Source organism: Oncorhynchus mykiss, chromosome 14 (assembly GCF_013265735.2).
Source record: "Oncorhynchus mykiss isolate Arlee chromosome 14, USDA_OmykA_1.1, whole genome shotgun sequence".
NCBI lineage: Eukaryota > Metazoa > Chordata > Actinopteri > Salmoniformes > Salmonidae > Oncorhynchus > Oncorhynchus mykiss.
In genome coordinates, this window is record NC_048578.1 from 8,878,947 (window position 1) to 8,897,018 (window position 18,072).

At 40.9% G+C, this 18,072-nt stretch overlaps 1 protein-coding gene across 1 annotated transcript in view; it reads right to left on the minus strand.

Annotated features, from left to right (window-relative positions):
- Positions 1 to 18,072, minus strand: part of bcorl1 (BCL6 corepressor-like 1) — a 41,053-nt gene that overhangs the window by 19,113 nt on the left and 3,868 nt on the right. The window lies entirely within an intron of this gene.

The following is an 18,072-nucleotide window of genomic DNA, read 5'->3' on the forward strand; positions in this document are numbered from 1 at the left end:
TTACAGTAGGCTTTATGGGTTTGATGTATGGCCAATAGGCATAGCCTTGCTGATTGTGGCAGAAATGTATTTGGACAGACTTTCCTAAACAGTATGAAACATTACATTTTCACAAAAATAATTAAGATTGATATGACCACATTATATTCTCACCCCTTGAGATCAAGTTATACATACCCTGCTTACACTACTTGACAGTACACATTGCCCCAATGCCTCTCTTTCACCCTGTCTCCTGAGTGGTACAGCGGTGTAAGGCACTGCATCTCAGTGCAAGAGTTGTCACTACAGTCCCTGGTTTGAATCCAGGCTGTATCACATCTGGCTGTGATTGGGAGTCCCATAGGGCGGCGCGCAATTGGCCCAGTGTTGTCCAGGTTTGGCCGGGGTAGGCCGTCATTGTAAATAAGAATTTGTTCTTAACTGACTTGCCTAGTTAAATAAAGTTTACACACTCTTGACAACCAGGCCTCCAATCAACGTGTACCTCAAACATACATCTTAACACTGACCTCCATCACTGCTCTGAATTCAACCCTGTTTGCCCTATTCCAGACATCTTCAATTTCAACCCCCTCCCCAATCACAATCGTCATTTACTGATATTCAGAAATGCATAATTTCTGACGACTCAAACTGAATTATTCTGCTGCTCTATGTTCGCTACATACTCAAGTCTGAGACTGCCATCGTTGAAGTCGTTTGTGGTGACAATAAAATAACAATAACGAGGCTATATACAAGGAGTACCGGGACCAAGTCAGTGTACTGGGGTACGAGGTAGTTGGGGTGATTGATTGAGGTAATACAGTATGTACATGTTGGTTTGGTGATTGATTGATTGATTGAAGTACTATGTACATGTAGGTAGGGGTAAAAAGCAGAAAGTCTGAGTAGCCATTTGTTTAACTGTTCAGCAGTCTTATGGCTTTGCGATAGAAGCTGTTCAGGAGCTTTTTGGTCCCAGACTTGGGGCTCCGGTACCACTTGCCGTGCGGTATATTTGACATAATTTAGGGCCTTCCCTGGACACCGCCTGGTATAGAGGTCCTGGATGGCTGGGAAAACGGACCCAGTGATGCAATAGGCTGTACGCAGGACCCTCTGTAGCGCCTTGCGGTCGGATGCCGAGTAGTTGCCATAGCAAGCGGTGATGCAGCCAGTCAAGATGCTTTCAATTGTGCATCTGTATAACTTTTTGAGGATCTGAGGGCCCATGCCAAATCTTTTCAGCCTCCTGAGGGGGAAGAGGCGTTGTCGTGCCCTCTGTGTTTGGACATGTTGGTGTGTTTGGACCTTGATAGGTCCTTAGTGATGTGGACACAGAGGAACTTGAAGCTCTCGACTGTCTCCACTACAGCCCCGCCGATGTGAATGGGAGCGTGCTAGGCCCTCCATGTGTTTTTGCCTACTCTCACCACCTGGGGGTGACCTGTCAGAAAGTCCATTATCCAACTGCAGAGCGAGGTGTTTAATCCCAGGGTCCTTAGCTTAGTAATGAGCTTGGAGGGCACAATGGTGTTGAACGCTGAGCTGTAGCGAATGAACAGCATTCTTACGTAGATTTTTACTTTTGTCCAGATGGGAAAAGGCAGTGTGGAGTGCAATAGAGATTGAGTCATCTGTGGATCTGTTGGGGCGGTATGCAAATTGGAGTGGGTCCAGGGTGTCTGGGATGAAGGTGTTGATGTGAGCCATGACCAGCCTTTCAAAGCATTTTATGGCTACAGATTTAATTGCTACAGGGCGATAGTCATTTAGACAGGTTACCTCGGCGCTCTTGGGCACATTGACTATGGTGGTCTGCTTGAAACATATGGGTATTAGGATCAAGGAGAGGTTGAAAATGTCAGTGAAGACACTTGCCAGCTTGTCAGCGCAAGTCCTTTTAACCCGTCTGGCCCTCTGGCCTTGTGAATGTTAACCTGTTTAAAGGTCTTACTCATATCGGCTACGAAGAGCGTGGTCACATAGTTATCCAGAACAGCTGGTGCTCTCATGCATGGCTCAGTGTTGAATGCCTCGAAGCAAGCATAGAAGGCATTTAGCTCATCTGGTAGGCTTGCGTCACTGGGCAGCTCGCAGCTGGGTTTGCCTTTGTAATCCGTAATAGTTTGCAAGTCTTGCCACATCCGACGAGCGTCAGAGCCGGTGTAGTAGGATTTGATCCTAGTCCTGTATTGACACTTTGCCTGTTTGATGGTTCATTGGAGGACGTAGCAGAATTTCTTGTAAGTTTTCGGATTTCTGTCCCACTCCTTGAAAGCGGCATCTCCAGCCTTTAGCTCAGTTTGGATGTTTCCTGTAATCCATGGCTTTTGGTTTGGGTATGGTCACTGTGGGGACTATGTTGTCGATGCACTTATTAATGAAGCCGTTGACTGATGTGGTAAACTCCTCAATGCCATCGGATGAATCCCGGAACATATTCCAATCTGTGCTAGCAAAACAGTCCTGTAGCTTAGAGTCCACTTCAGCGGATGACTTCGGTATTGAGCACATCACTGGTACTTCCAGTTTGAGTATTTGTTTGTAAGCAGTAATTAAGAGGATGTAGTTATGGTCAGATTTGCCAAATGGAGGGCAAGGGAGGTCTTTGCATGCGTCTCTGTGTGTAGAGTAGAGGTGATCTAGAGTTTTTTTTTTTGCCTCTAGTTGCACAGGAGACATGCTGGTAGAAATGTCAGTTTTCCTGCATTAAAATCCCCGGGTCATTAGGGAGCTTCTAATCTGGCTGAGCATTTTCTTGTTTGCTTATGGCCTCATACAGCTCGTTGAGTGCGGTCTTAGGGCCAGCATTGGTCTGTGGTGGTAAATAGACCACTACGAAAAATATAAATGAAAACTCTCTTGGTAAATAATGTGGTCTACTGTTTATAATGAGAGGTATTCTAACTCAGGCAAGCAGAACCTCGAGACTTTAAATTAGAGATTGCGCACCAACTGTTGTTGACAACACACCCCCCCCCCCTCCCTCACCTTACCAGACACACACTCATCTGCCGATGTACAGAAAAAACATGTAGTCCTTGTGAAACAGGATATTACAGTTATTCAGATCCCTTTGATATGATAGTCTTGAACGGAGCTCATCCTGTTTATTTTCCAGTGATTGCACGTTCACCAATAGAATGGAGGGTAAGGGTGACTTATCCATTTACCGTCGCATTCTTGTTAGGTATCCCGCAAGCTGGCCCCTATAGCGGCCCCTCCTTCTCCTCCTCCTCCTCCTCCGAGTGACAGGAATTTGGGCCTGGTCTGGGATGAGCATCATGTCCTTTACCTCTGATTCGATGAAATTGCATTCCTCATCCAAAACTAGGTTAGTAATCACTGTTTTGATGTCCAGAAGCTATTTTCATTCATATGAAACGTTAAGATCAGCACAAAAAAAAACCACACAAAATAGCACGATTGGTCAGGAGCCCGTAAAATGGTGGCCATCCCCTCCGGCGCCATTCTGTAGTTCAAAGCCAATGACACATTTTCAAAACGCCGCTTTATCCATGCGTGTTCTGGCTCTAGCCCAACCCATCGGTTTCTGGGACCAATCAGAACGGTTAGAATGTGTTTCTAGAAATTGTTGGGGAGGTACTGAGATCCAGACTCATTGCGGGGAAGAAACTATTGTTTGTGGGCGTGGAGTAGCGTTTGGCCAAAGCAAGGAGTTTGGGTAGCCAGGCAACCATTTCCCCACCTCACACTAGAGAAAGACCGATACAGATTTTTTTGTGCCGATGCCAATAACGATTTTTGGGGGTCAAGGAGGTCAATGACCGTTATTTTAGGCCAAAATTCAATATCAATAAATGTGTTTATTTTTAATTTTTAAATCAAACAATACATTTGACTTTGGTAAAAACAATCTAATTACATTACAACATAATGGTAATACTTTTATTTGAATGGTAGATCTATTGATAAACTGTGTAAATTAAGATGGCCTAGGTCTATTCACAATACAGGTGAAAGCATATTCATTAGAAGTGTGTGCATGCATTGAGTTATTGAGCTTGTTTTGGCTGATCAGTGGAGTCTATTGTGCTAGATGATTAACAATCTGTTGGAGCTAGGAACACAAGTATTTCGCTACACCCGCAATAACATCTGTTAAATTATGCCTTCCATTTGGGACTGATGTTAGCTTACTGATCAACAACATTTGCATAGAAGGGAAAGGGGGATACCTAGTCAGATGTACAACTGAATGCATTCAAATGAAATGTGTCTTCCCCTCTGAATCAGAGAGGTGTGGGGGCTGCCTTAATCGACACGCCCGGGGAACAGTGGGTTAACTTCCTTGATCAGGGGCAGAACGACATATTTTTACCTTGTCAGCTTGGGGATTCAATCCAGCAACCTTTTAGTTATTGGCCCAACGCTCCTACCCGCCAGGCTACCTGCTGCCCCAATGTGTCACTCCAGCATGTCACGCCTGTATGAAAGGACATCATATACTGTAGGCACTGCTGACCCATACAAATGGGTCCAACTTAAGGTCATGATTTGTGATCACGGATGCATTTTCCGTGATCTGGGAAAAGTTTTTTTTCTCCAACTGTCAGGACACATCTCTAAACAACTCAGCTGTCAGGACAAAAATTGAAACAACTCAATTGGCTAGTTCAGCTATCTGTTAAGAAACAGGTTTTAACTTCATCCTACTGCTACGATTGGATAGAACAAGGCTGTAACTCCATTCCCTTCATATCTCTCTCCATTGCTCATATCACTTGGTGCTGTTTACTGCTACTATGAGAACTAGCTCAATGGTCGACGACATTTGCTACCAAGCCATTCATTTGCATAATATTTAACAAGGAGAGCGAGGGCAGGCAAAAAGATGAAACAATGTTGCATGTTCTGTCTAAATGACTCAAATCTGCCCGTAGTTTGAGAGGTGAGAATGCACACACGTGCACTGATCTACAGCTTTCTTGGACCATAAACATGCAGGAAGATTCTTAGGTAGCTAAACCTATTGCCAACCTTTATTTAGGCAGTTTAAAACAATTCCTTCTTTCTCTATTACGACAATCATCTAATCCGACTATCAATTGTCAATTGACGGGTACAACTGTGGCTGCACACCAGTAAATAGCTAACGTTGCACCCCAAGTCAGATGGCTCGTTGCCAAAAATGCTGCATGTTCAAAATGATAACCAGCTGTTAGCTCATATCTGATATTTTAGCACCACGTTTATCTAGCCAGCTAGCTAGCATAGTAGATAATACAGCTAGATAGCTAACACCACAGATGAAAGGATTACTTATCATAATCTTTCTAACAGGTCACATAGCTACATGCTTAGCTAGCTTGCTTATTGCATGCATGTCCAGGCACGTTGACACAAGCCTTATTATTAGTGAATTAAGTAAACTAATATTTTCAACAGGAGTTAGATTTTTGTCACCGTGTTAATTTATCAATTCCTTAATACTGCACCTTTCTGTTAGAGAATGAGCTAGCTTGCTGCTGATTTTCCCAGCTAGATATTCCTCTGCATTGTACAGTGCTCGTGGCTCAGGCAGTGAGTGGCGGCTGGCATAGCAGCAGGGCTGATAGACTAGAAAAGGCCAATATGGCCCGATATATTGGCTCGGACGATTATCAGTCATTCTCTACCTCGCACCCCACATCTGTCTACCCTACATCACTTGGTACTGTTTTCTGTATGGTTATTTTAACTGGGCTCTCTCAAATTGACCTTCGCTGTCCTCCCAACTCCTCCACCTCTCTTCCTGCTCAAACTCATTCATATAGTCACAGGACAGCATATAGGCCCTAAACCCGTCCTTGACCCCTCTTGCATGGTAATTCATTTCTTCATCTTCTTATCACTGTGCAGACAGTTTTAACTGTTAGAACATTCTGATTAAAATCAATTTCGGAGGATGAATGGTTCAAATGAATTTATACTGCTTCATGACTGAAACCTCAGGGCAAATTCAAAATATAAATGGTGAACTCGACCTGCACGTCCTTACCTTTCTTTACATCTCATCTAACTTTCCCAGTTGTATCATTAATGTGTGGAGTCAATGAAAACTATGCATTAGATATACAGTGCATTCGGAAAGTATTCAGACCCCTTGTCTTTTTCAACATTTTGTTACGTTCCAACATTATTCTAAAATGTATTTAATAGTTTTTTCCCCTCATCGATCTACACACAACACTCCACAATGACAAAGCAAAAACAGGTTTTTAGAAATGTTTGCAAATTTATATAAAAAAACCCCAGAAATATCACATTTACATAAGCATTAAGACCCTTTACTCAGTACTTTGTTGAAGCACCTTTGACAGGACTACAGCCATGAGTCTTCATGGGTATGACACTACAAGCTTGGCACACCTGTATTTGGGGAGTTTCTCCCATTCCTCTCTGCAGATCATCTCAAGCTCTGTCAGGTTGGATGGGGAGCGTCGCTGCACAGCTATTTTCAGGTCTCTTCAGAGATGTCCGATCGGGTTCAAGTCCGGGCTCTGGCTAGGCCACTCAAGGACAGCCCTGGAGCCACTACTGCGTTGTCTTGGCTGTGTGCTTAGGGTTGTTGTCCTTTTTGAAGGTGAACCTTTGCCCAAGTCTGACGCTTGGCAATCAGACGAAAGAGTTCAATCTTGGTTTCATCAGACCAGACAATATTGTTTCTCATGGTCTGAGAGTCTTTAGGTGCCTTTTGGCAAACTCCAAGCGGGCTATCATGCGCCTTTTACTGATGAGTGGCTTCCATCTGGCCACTCTACCATAAAGGCCTGATTGGTGGAGTGCTGCAGAGACGGTTGTCCTTCTGGAAGATTTTCCAATCTCCAAAGAGGAACTCTAGAGCTCTGTCAGAGTAACCATCGGGTTCTCTGTCACCCCCCTGACCAAGGCCCTTCTCCCCCGATTGCTCAGTTTGGCCGGGCGGCCAGCTCTAGGAAGAGTCTTGGTGGTTCCAAACTTCTTCCATTTAATAATGATGGAGGCCACTGTGTTCTTCGAGACCTTCAATACTGCAGAAATGTTTTGGTACCCTTCCCCAGATTTGTGCCCCGACACAATCCTGTTTCGTAGCTCTACGGACAATTCCTTCGACCTCATGGCATGATTTTTGCTCTTACATACACTGTCAACTGTGGGACCTTTATATAGACAGGTGTGTGCCTTTCCAAATCATGTCCAATCAATTGAATTTACCACAGGTGGACTACAATGAAGTTGTAGAAACATCTCAAGGATGATCAATGGAAATAGGTTGTACCTGAGCTCTATTTCAAGTTCATAGCAAAGGGTCTGAATAGTTATGTAAATAAGGTATCTGTTTTTTAAAATTGTATTGTGTGTAGATTGTTGATGAAAAATGTTGTTTTAATAAATTTTAGGATACGGCTGTAATGTAACAAAATGTGGAAAAAAATCAAGGGGTCTGAATACTTTCCGAAGGTATTGTAGACCTATGTTTAAGTTTTTGACATCACTCAAGAGTACTGATGCAAGAAAAGGGTCATTTTAGAGATGCAGTATATTTCATCATTTGAAACGCATGACAACCTGGCCCTTTCATTGAGGCACAATAGGCGTACACAGCAAAAAAACATATTATTTCCACAATCCGATAGAATGGTTACTGATGTTGGGTCATTTTTGGGGGTTATTTCCTGCTTGTTGGGTTGTTTTAGCAGTAACTCAACAGGTTGGGTACAAGTAAATTAATCTCATGACAGGCATTTGTAATCAAACCCCAACAATCGGATACCGGGGGACAGCAACTCTCTGCAAAACCCATTACCACTTATTGTGCCACTGGACAGAAACAAATGGGTAAGTTAACCTTTAGTTATAGTTATTTAAATGAGCTAATTGTTTAGCTAGATAACATACCTCAATCGACTACCTCAATCGTTATTTCAAATCATTCTGGTGACTTTACAGCAATTGCTAGCTAGATAGCTTCTAGCATAAGCTAGCTAACGTCTAGGTTGAAGATAACAAAGGTTAAGACAAGTTATGATTCCATATGGAAGCTTTTCGAAAAATAAACAAATTTATGAGACCAGCGGCGTTGCTAACTACTAGTGCCATTGCTAACTACTGGTGCCGTTGCTAACTACTTGTGCCGTTGCTAACTACTTGTGCCGTTGCTAACTACCAGCGCTGTTGCTATGACCAGCGCCGTTGCAAACTAGCATAGCTGGTCCCATTGTTTCAAAGAGTTATGCAATATTAAAATCCTCTTGTCTTAACCTTTGTCATCTTCTTCTTAGGCTAATGTTAAAAGAAAGTATTCACACCCCTGACTTTTACCACATTTTGTTGTGTTACAGCCTGAATTTAAAATGGATTCTATTTATATTTTTTGTCACTGGCCTACACACAATACCTCATTAATGTCAAAGTGGAATTATGTTTTACGAAAGTTTTACAAATGAATGAAAATTGAACAGCCGAAAGTATTCAACTCATTTGCTATTGCATGTCTAAATAAGTTCAGGAGTAGAAATGTGCTTAACAAGTCACATGAATTGCATTGACTCACTCTGTGTGCAATAATGATTTTTGAATGACTACATCATCTCTGTACCCCAATCTCTGTAAGGTCCCTCAGTCGAGCAGTGAATTTCAAACCCAGATTAAACCCCGACTAGGGAGGTTTTCCAATGCCTCGCAAAGGGCAAAAATGTAAAAAAGCAGACATTGAATATCCCTTTGAGCATGGTGAAGTTATCACTACAAAGATACAGGTGTCCTTCTTAACTCAGTTAATTGACAGAGTGAAAAGAAGGAAGCCTGTACATGATACAAATATTCCAAAACATGCATCCTGTTTCCAACAAGGCACTAAAGTAATACTGAAAAGAAAATTGTCCTGAACACAAGGCCGTCATTGTAAATAAGAATTTGTTCTTAACTTCTCTAGGGTAGGGGCCAGCATTTGGAATTTTGGATGAAAAGCGTGCCCAAATTAAACTGCCTAGAAGATAGGATATGCATATAATTGGTAGATTTGGATAGAAAACACTCTAAAGTTTCCAAAACCGTTAAAATAGTGTCTGTGAGTATAACAGAACTGATTTGGCAGGAGAAAACCTGAGAAAATATCCATTCAGGAAGTAGGATTTTATGTTGTTGTAGTTTTCTATTCAATGCCATTAGTGTCCATTGACTTAGGACTCAAATTGCAGTTCCTATGCCTTCCACTAGATGTCAACAGTCTTTAGAAATGGTTTCAGGCTTGTATTCTGAAAAATGAGGGAGTAAGAGCAGTCTGAATGAGTGGACCCTGCCATGTCACAGAGCTTATTCATGCACGCGGCCGAGAGAGTGCCTTTCTTGTTTACCTTTTATACTGACAACGTTATTGTCTGGTTGAAATATTATCGATTATTTAGGTTGAAAACAACCTGAGGATTGAATATAAACATCGTTTGACATGTTTCTATGAACTTTACGGATACAATTTGGATTTTTTTGTCTGCCTGTTGTGACTGCGTTTGAGCCTGTGGATTACTGAAGAAAACGCAGGAACAAAACGCAGGTTTTTGGATATGAAGAGACTTTATCGAACAAAATGAACATTTATTGAATAAATGAATGTCTTCTGAGTGCAACCATATGAAGATCATCAAAGGTAAGTGATTAATTTTATCTCTGTTTCTGACTTGTGTAACTCTTCTACTTGGCTGGTTATTGTTTGTAATGATTTGTCTACTGGGCGATGTTCTCAAATAATCGTAAGGTATGCTTTCGCCGTAAAGCATTTTTGAAATCTGACACTGTGGTTGGATTCACAATAAGTTCATCTTTAAACCTATGTAAAATAGCTGTATCTTTTCTGAATTTTTATAATGAGTATTTCTGTATTTGAATTTGGCGCTCTGCAATCTCACTGGATGTTGGCCAGGTGGGACGCTAGCGTCCCACATAACCTAGAGAGATTAACTGACTTGCCTAGTTAAATAAAGGTTAAATACATGTTTGAGGCAAATTCAATACAACATGGTGGCTGTATCATGTTATGGGTATGCTTGTACTTGTTAATGAATGAGCAGTTTTTCAGGATAAAAACATTACGGAATGGAGCTAAGCACAGTCAGAATCCTGATTCAGTCTGCTTCCCAACAGACACTGGGAGATTAATTCACCTTTCAGCAAGACAATAACCTAAAAAAAGGCAAACATCTACAATGGAGTTGCTTACCAAGAAGACAGTGAATGCCGAGTGGCCGAGTTACATATTTGACTTAAATCTGCTTGAAAATCTATGGCAAGATTTGAAAATGGTAGTCTATCAATGATCAACAACCATTTAGACAGAGCCTGAAGAATTTTGAAAAGAATAATGACAAAATATTGTACAATCCAGGTGCGCAAAGCTCTTAGAGAATTACTCAGAAAGACTCACAGCTGTAATCTCTGCCAAAGGTGATTCTAACATGTATTGACGCAGGGGTGCGAATACTTGTGTAAATTATTTATTTCTATATTTCATATTCATTAACTTTTAAATGTTTTATAATATTATGTTTTCACTTTGTCATTATAGGGTATCGTGTGTAGATGGGTGAGAAAAAAAAATATTTAATTGATCTTGAATTCAGGCAGTACCACAACAAAATGTGGAATAAGTCAAGGGGTATGAATACTTTGTGAAGGCACTGTATTTCTTCAGTTTAAAACATTGTTTCAAATAAATATATACAGTTGAAGTCGGAAGTTTACATAAACTAGTTTTAATGACTCCAACCTAAGTGTTTCAACCACTCCACAAAATTCTTGCTAACAAACTATAGTTTTGGCAATTAGGTTAGGACATCTACTTTGCACATGACACAAGTAATTTCACAGATTATTTCACTTATAAATCACTGGATCACAATTCCAGTGGGTCAGAAGTTTACATGAGTTGACTGTGCCTTTAAATAGCTTGTAAAATTCCAGAAAATTACAGTGGGACTGTTTGAGGTTGTGGACAGGTGTCTTTTATACTGATAACAAGTTCAAACTGGTGCCATTAATACAGGTAACGAGTGGAGGACAGAGGAGCCTCTTAAAGAAGAAGTTACAGGTCTGTGAGAGCCAGAAATCTTGCTTGTTTGTAGGTGACCAAATACTTATTTTCCACCATAATTTGCAAATAAATTCATAAAAAATCCTACAATGTGATTTTCTGGAATTTTTTTCTCATTTTGTCTGTCATGGTTGAAGTGTACCTATGATGAAAATTATAGGCCTCTCATCTTTTTAAGTGGGAGAAGTTGCACAATTGGTGGCTGACTAAATACTTTTTTGCCCCACTGTATGTCATGGCTTTAGAAGCTTCTGGTAGGCTAATTGACATAATTTAAGTCAATTGGAGGTGTGTCTGTGGATGTATTTCAAGGCTTACCTTCAAACTCAGTGACTCTTGACATAATGGGAAAATCAAAAGAAATCAGCCAAGACCTCAGAAACAAATTGTAGAAAAATGGTATCACAAGTCTGGTTCATCCTTAGGAGCAATTTCCAAATGCCTGAAGGTACCATGTTCATCTCTACAAACAATAGTACGCAAGTAATAACACCATGGGACCACGCAGCCGTCATACTGCTCAGGAAGGAGACGCATTCTGTCTCCTAGAGATGAACATACTTTGGTGCGAAAAGTGCAAATCAATCCTAGAACAACAGTAAAGGACCATGTGAAGATGCTGGAGGAAACAGGTACAAAAGTCTCTATATCCACAGTAAAACGAGTCCTATATCGACAAAACCCGAAAGGCCGCTCAGCAAGGAAGAAGCTACTGCTCCAAAACCGCCGTAAAAAAGCCAGACTACGGTTTGCAACTGCACATGGGGACAAAGATCATACTTTTTGGAGAAATGTCCTCTGGTCTGATGAAAAGAAAATAGAACTGTTTGGCCATAATGACCATCGTTATGTTTGGAGGAAAAAGGGGAAGGCTTGCAAGCCGAAGAACCCCATCCCAACCGTGAAGCACGGGGGTGGCAGCATCATGTTGTGGGGGTGCTTTGCTGCAGGAGGGACTTGTGCACTTCACAAAATAGATGGCATCATGAGGTTGGAAAATTATGTGGATATATTGACGCAGCATCTCACGACATCAGTCAGGAAGTTAAACCTAAAATGGGTCTTCCAAATGGACAATAACCCCAAGCATACCTCCAAAGTTGTGGCAAAATGGCTTAGGGGCAACAAAGTCAAGGTACTGGAATGGCCATCACAAAGCCCTGACCTCAATGTTATAGACAATTTGTGGGCAGAACTGAAAACGCGTGTGTGAGCAAGGAGGCCTAGAAACCTGACTCAGTTACATCAGCTCTGTCAGGAGGAATGGGCCAAAATTCACCCAACTTATTGTGGGAAGCTTGTGGAAGACTACCCGAAACGTTTGACCCATGTTAAACAATTTAAAGGCAATGCTACCAAATACGAATTGAGTGTATGTAAACTTCTGACCCACTGGGAATGTGATGAAAGAAATGAAATCTGAAATAAATCATTCTCTCTACTATTATTCTGACATTTCACATTCTTAAAACAAAGTGGTGACCCTAACTGACCTAAGACAGGGAATTTTTATTAGGATTAAATGTCAGGAATTGTGAAACTGAGTTTAAATGTATTTGGCTAAGGTGTATGTTAACTTCCGACTTCAACTGTATTTTGTGTTTCATCAAATGCAGGGGTGACCTGTGATGGAGTTTCATCGGACTTGTTGTTGTCTTCCATAGGGGGAGAAAAGGGCAAGTGACCTGGCAAAGGATGCTGAAACCCTTCTAATGGTAAGACAATGTGAAAAATATACTAGGCCAATAATAAATATGCTTTTCGACATCATACTTTTCTTGTTCTTTATGGAAATTGACATACCAATGCCCTGATCCAATAATTTGGGATTTGTTTTCCACTTATAGACCTGTTTTGTGATGTGGCCCTGAAGGTGGTACCTGCCATCCTGCCTCCATGGTCATACAGAATGGATGGGGAAATGATTCACCCCTAATTTTTTTATTTTACCTTTATTTACTGTAACTAGGCAAGTCAGTTAAGAACAAACTCTTATTTTCAATGGCGGCCTAGGAACAGTGGGTTAGTTAACCATGTTTGTTCTTAACTGACTTGCCTGTTCAGGGGCAGAACGACAGATTTGTACCTTGTCAGCTCGGGAATCTGAACTTGCAACCTTCCGGTTACTAGTCCAACACTCTAACCACTAGGCTACCCTGCCGCCCCAATAATAATAATATTAATAATACAACATGTAAGTATACAAGCTGTGGTCTTCCCAGGGGGGTCCGGGGCCATGCCCCCCGGGAGATTACATTTTTGTTGAATGACTGTGAGAAGGTCACTACTGGGGACATTCTACTCCAAAATGCATGAACATTTTATGTTCAGTTTCATTAATTATCTCTTGATCTCAATTACCAGAGAATTCTATATTAAACCCAAATATAATTTAACTAGTGTAACGTTACTGCATCTTTGCTAACAATTATTACATAAATCTATTAATAGCGTTCTCATAGCGATATTTAGAGGACGCAACATTGCATCTGTCCCATTATGGTGTCTGTGAGAGAATGGGCAGTGCCATTGAGGCCATCTCCATTTTGAAGTAGTACATTTTTCTTCACCTACTACTTCTATGAGTTGGTAAACAAACTGAAAGGGTGCACACTGCCACCTGAAGTGTGTTGTTTGAACGGGTATAAAGACAAGGTTGACAATTTACTGCCACCTGCGGTTATGGAATGTTTGCTCACAAGTATAATTCATTGTCTGAGCACTCCCGATGAACTGGATGGAATTATGTGATCCTTCCTTAACCCATAGGAAGTCCCACCCAGTTGACAGTTTTTTTTTTAGCAGTGAGGGCAACAATTTAGCAGCAGCGATGCGCCAATTCTCAATTAATATAGGGGAAACACTGCTTTCTGGACCTTTTGAAATGTAGTGTATTTGTCTCTTTCTAACTTTTACATCCCATGTGTTAAGGAATGGGAGTGGGGTATTGATGGGTAGGGGTTTAAAGTGTAAAGCTATTAAATGCAACTATTAAATATTAATAATCACATTGACATGGTATGAAAACCTTTTATTAGCAGGAAATAAAAATTATTTATGCTTGGCAATGCATTGTATTATCCATTACTTTCATCATTCAGTATCTAAATATTGTATTGTTGCTTAAATTAATGACAATAGTATTAAAATAGGGAGAAAATAAATACAAATAAGAATATAGATGGGTTATTATGAAACCAGCTATTGGGTTAGTTAACCCAAATGTTGGTTGATTAGATAACCCATTGCGTTGGGTAAAAAATTATCAATTCAATGCATTGGTTAAAATAACCAATAATACAATTCATGAATTACCCTCATTATGTATGTCCAATTGTGTGCACAAATTTGTTTATATCCCTGTTAGTGAGCATTTCTCCTTTGCCAAGATAATCTATCCACCTGACAGGTGTGGCATATCAAGAAGCTGATTAAAAAGCATGATCATTACACAGGTGTACCTTGCGCTGGGGTCAATAAAAGGCCACTAAAATGTCTCTACCATAGGTTGTTTTAGAGAATTTGACAGTACGTCCAACCAGCTTCACAACCGCAGACCACGTGTAACCATGCCAGCCCAGGACCTCCACATCCGGCTTCTTCGCCTGCGGGATAGTCTGAGACCAGCCACCCAGACAGCTGATGAGTATTTTTGTCAGTAATAAAGCCCATTTGTGGGGGAAAAGTAATTCTTATTGGCTGGGTCTGGCTCCCAAGTGGGTGTGCCATGCTCTCCCAGGCCCGCCCCTGCCCAGTCATGTGAAATCCATAGATTAGGGCCTAATGAATTTATTTCAATTGACTGATTTCCTTATATGAACTGTACCTCAGTAAAATCGTTGAAATTGTTGCATTTATATTTTATTTCAGTATATATCTGTATAGCAGACGCAGTAGCCATTAGACATAAAAAAATACATGTCGGTGTCATAACATGCCACCAACATATCTCTATCTCTCTGGGGTTAGGCCTAAGCTTCTCTTCCTTTATATATACAGTACCAGTCAAAAGTTTGGACACACCTACTCATTCAAGGGTTTTTCTTTATTTTTACTATTTGTAGAATAATAGTGAAGACATCAAAACTATTAAATAAAACATGGAATCATGTGGTACCCAAATATATTATAGAATTTAGATTCTTCAAAGTAGCCACCCTTTGCCTTGATGACAACTTTGCACACTCTTGACATTCTCTCAACCAGCTTCATCTGGAATGCTTTTCCAACAGTCTTGAAGGAGTTCCCACATATGCTGAGCACTTGTTGGGTGCTTTTCCTTCACTCTGCGGTCCAACTCATCCCAGACCATCTCAATTGGGTTGAGGTCAGTGATTGTGAAGGCCAGGTCATCTGATGCAGCACTCTAACACTCTTCTACTTGGTCAAATAGGCTTTACACAGCCTGGAGGTGTGTTTTGGGTCATTATACTGTTGAAACAAATGAAAGTCCCACTAAGCACAAACCAGACGGGATGGCGTATCGCTGCAGAATGTTGTGGTAGCCATTAGAGGTCAACCGATTAATCGGAATGGCCGATTAATTGGGGCCGATTTCAAGTTTTCATAACAATCGAAAATCGGTATTTTTGGGCGCCAATTAGACCAATTTCTAAATTGTATTATGTCTTTATACCTTTATTTAACTAGGCAAGTCAGTTAAGAACACATTCTTATTTTCAATGACGGCCTAGGAACGGTCGGTTAACTGCCTTGTTCAGGGGCAGAACGACAGATTTTCACCTTGTCAGCTCGGGGGATCCAATCTTGCAACCGTACAGTTAACTTGTCCAACGCAATAATGACCTGCCTCTCTCTCGTTGCACTCCACAAGGAGACTGCCTGTTACGCAAATGCAGTAAGCCAAGGTAAGTTGCTAGCTAGCATTAAACTTATCTTATAAAAAACAATCAATCATAATCACTAGTTAACTACACATTGTTGATGATATTACTAGATATCATCTAGCGTGTCCTACTGTCCTATAATCTGACTGAGCATACAAGCATCTAAGTATCTGACTGAGCGGTGGTAGGCAGAAGCATGCGCGTAAACATTCATTCAAACAGCACTTTTGTGCATTTTGCCAGCAGCTCTTCGTTATGCGTCAAGCATTGCGCTGTTTATGACTTCAAGCCTATCAACTCCCGAGATGAGGCTGGTGTAACCGAAGTGAAATGGCTAACTAGTTAGTGCACGCTAATAGTGTTTCAAACATCACTCGCTCTGAGCCTTCTAGTAGTGGTTCCCCTTGCTCTGCATGGGTAACGCTGCTTCGATGGTGGCTGTTGTCGTTGTGTTGCTGGTTCGAGCCCAGGGAGGTGCGAGGAGAGGGACGGAAGCTATAAGCATTATTTAAACCAAATTGAACATGTCATTATTTACTTGAGGCAAAATTGATTTTCTTGATGTATATTAAGTTAAAATAAGTGTTCATTCAGTATTGTTGTAATTGTCATTATTACAAATAAAAATAAAACAAATCGGCTGATTAATCGGCTTTTTTGTTCGTCCAATAATCGGTATTGGCTTTTTTGTCCCCCCAATAATCGGTATCGGCGTTGAAAAATCATAATCGGTCGACCTCTAGTAGCCATGCTGGTTAAGTGTGCCTTGCATTCTAAATAAATCACAACAGTGCACCAGCAAAGCACCCCCACACCCTCCTCCATGCGTCACGGTGGGAACCATACATGCGGAGATAATCTGTTCACCTACTCTGCGTCTCACAAAGATACGGCGGTTGGAACCAAAAATCTCAAATTTGGACTCATCAGGGACAGGACAGATTTCCTGCGGTCTAATGTCCATTGCTCATGTTTCTTGGCCAAAGCAAGTCTCTTCTTCTTATTTGTGTCTTCAGTAGTGTTTTTTTCTTCTTCAGCAATTCGACCATGAAGGCCTGATTCATGCAGTCTCCTCTGATCAGTTGATATTGAGATGTGTCTGTTACTTGAACTCTGAAGCATTTATTTGGGCTGCAATTTCTGAGGAAATTCCACAAATGAATTTTTAACAAGGCACACCAGTTAATTAAAATGCATCCCATGTGACTACCTCATGAAGCTGGTTGAGAGAATGTCAAGAGTGTGCAAAGCAATCTCCAAGGCAAAGGGCTACCTCGAAGAATTTCAAATATAACATATATTTTCATTTGTTTAACACTTTTTGGTTACTACATGATTCCATATGTGTTATTTGATAGTTTTGATGCCTTCACTATTATTCTACAATGTAGATAGTTTTGATAGTTACTGTATATATTTATTAAATTGTTAATATCATACAGTGGACACCTAAGCCTATAGGCCTATGCATACAATGCACTGATACAAATGAACCGTGAGGTGGACAATTATTGTTTTAGGAAAGTAGCCTAAAAACAGGTTTAGCATATGCTACACATCGAAACACAAGTAATAGTGTTTTTGTAATTTGTTATAGGCTGTTTTTAAGGATACGTAAATGTGGCTCATTTGGCCAATATCCCTCATATATTGATGGCACTGGTTGCGCCAGGTTGGATCTGAATGCATATGGATGTCCGGTAAATTCCTCAAATGTCCGGTAAATTAAAATCTTCCCGGGCATGTTGTCCGGTGCAACATTTTTCAAAAGGTAACTCTGAAATGGCATATTGTTTTTATGAAGATTTCCGAAAATCTGTCGCCAATTGGATGAAAACATAGCTAGTGCGCTAGTCCAATGTCACTTTGATTATGCTTGTACATCATGGTTCACAAGCAGCCCCAAACATCTAAAGAATAAGCTACCAGCCATACAAGCTTTTCCCTCATACTCATCTGGCGGTTGAGCATTTTTTCGGCTCTATCTATGTAATTGTATATGTAAAAAATATTGACCACAATGGAAATAAGTCCCCAAAGCATGATGTTTCCACCCCCATGCTTCACAGTAGGTATGGTGTTCTTTGGATGCAACTCAGCATTCTTTGTCCTCCAAACACGAACAGTTGGGTTTTTACCACAAATTGTTCTATTTTGGTTTCATCTGAC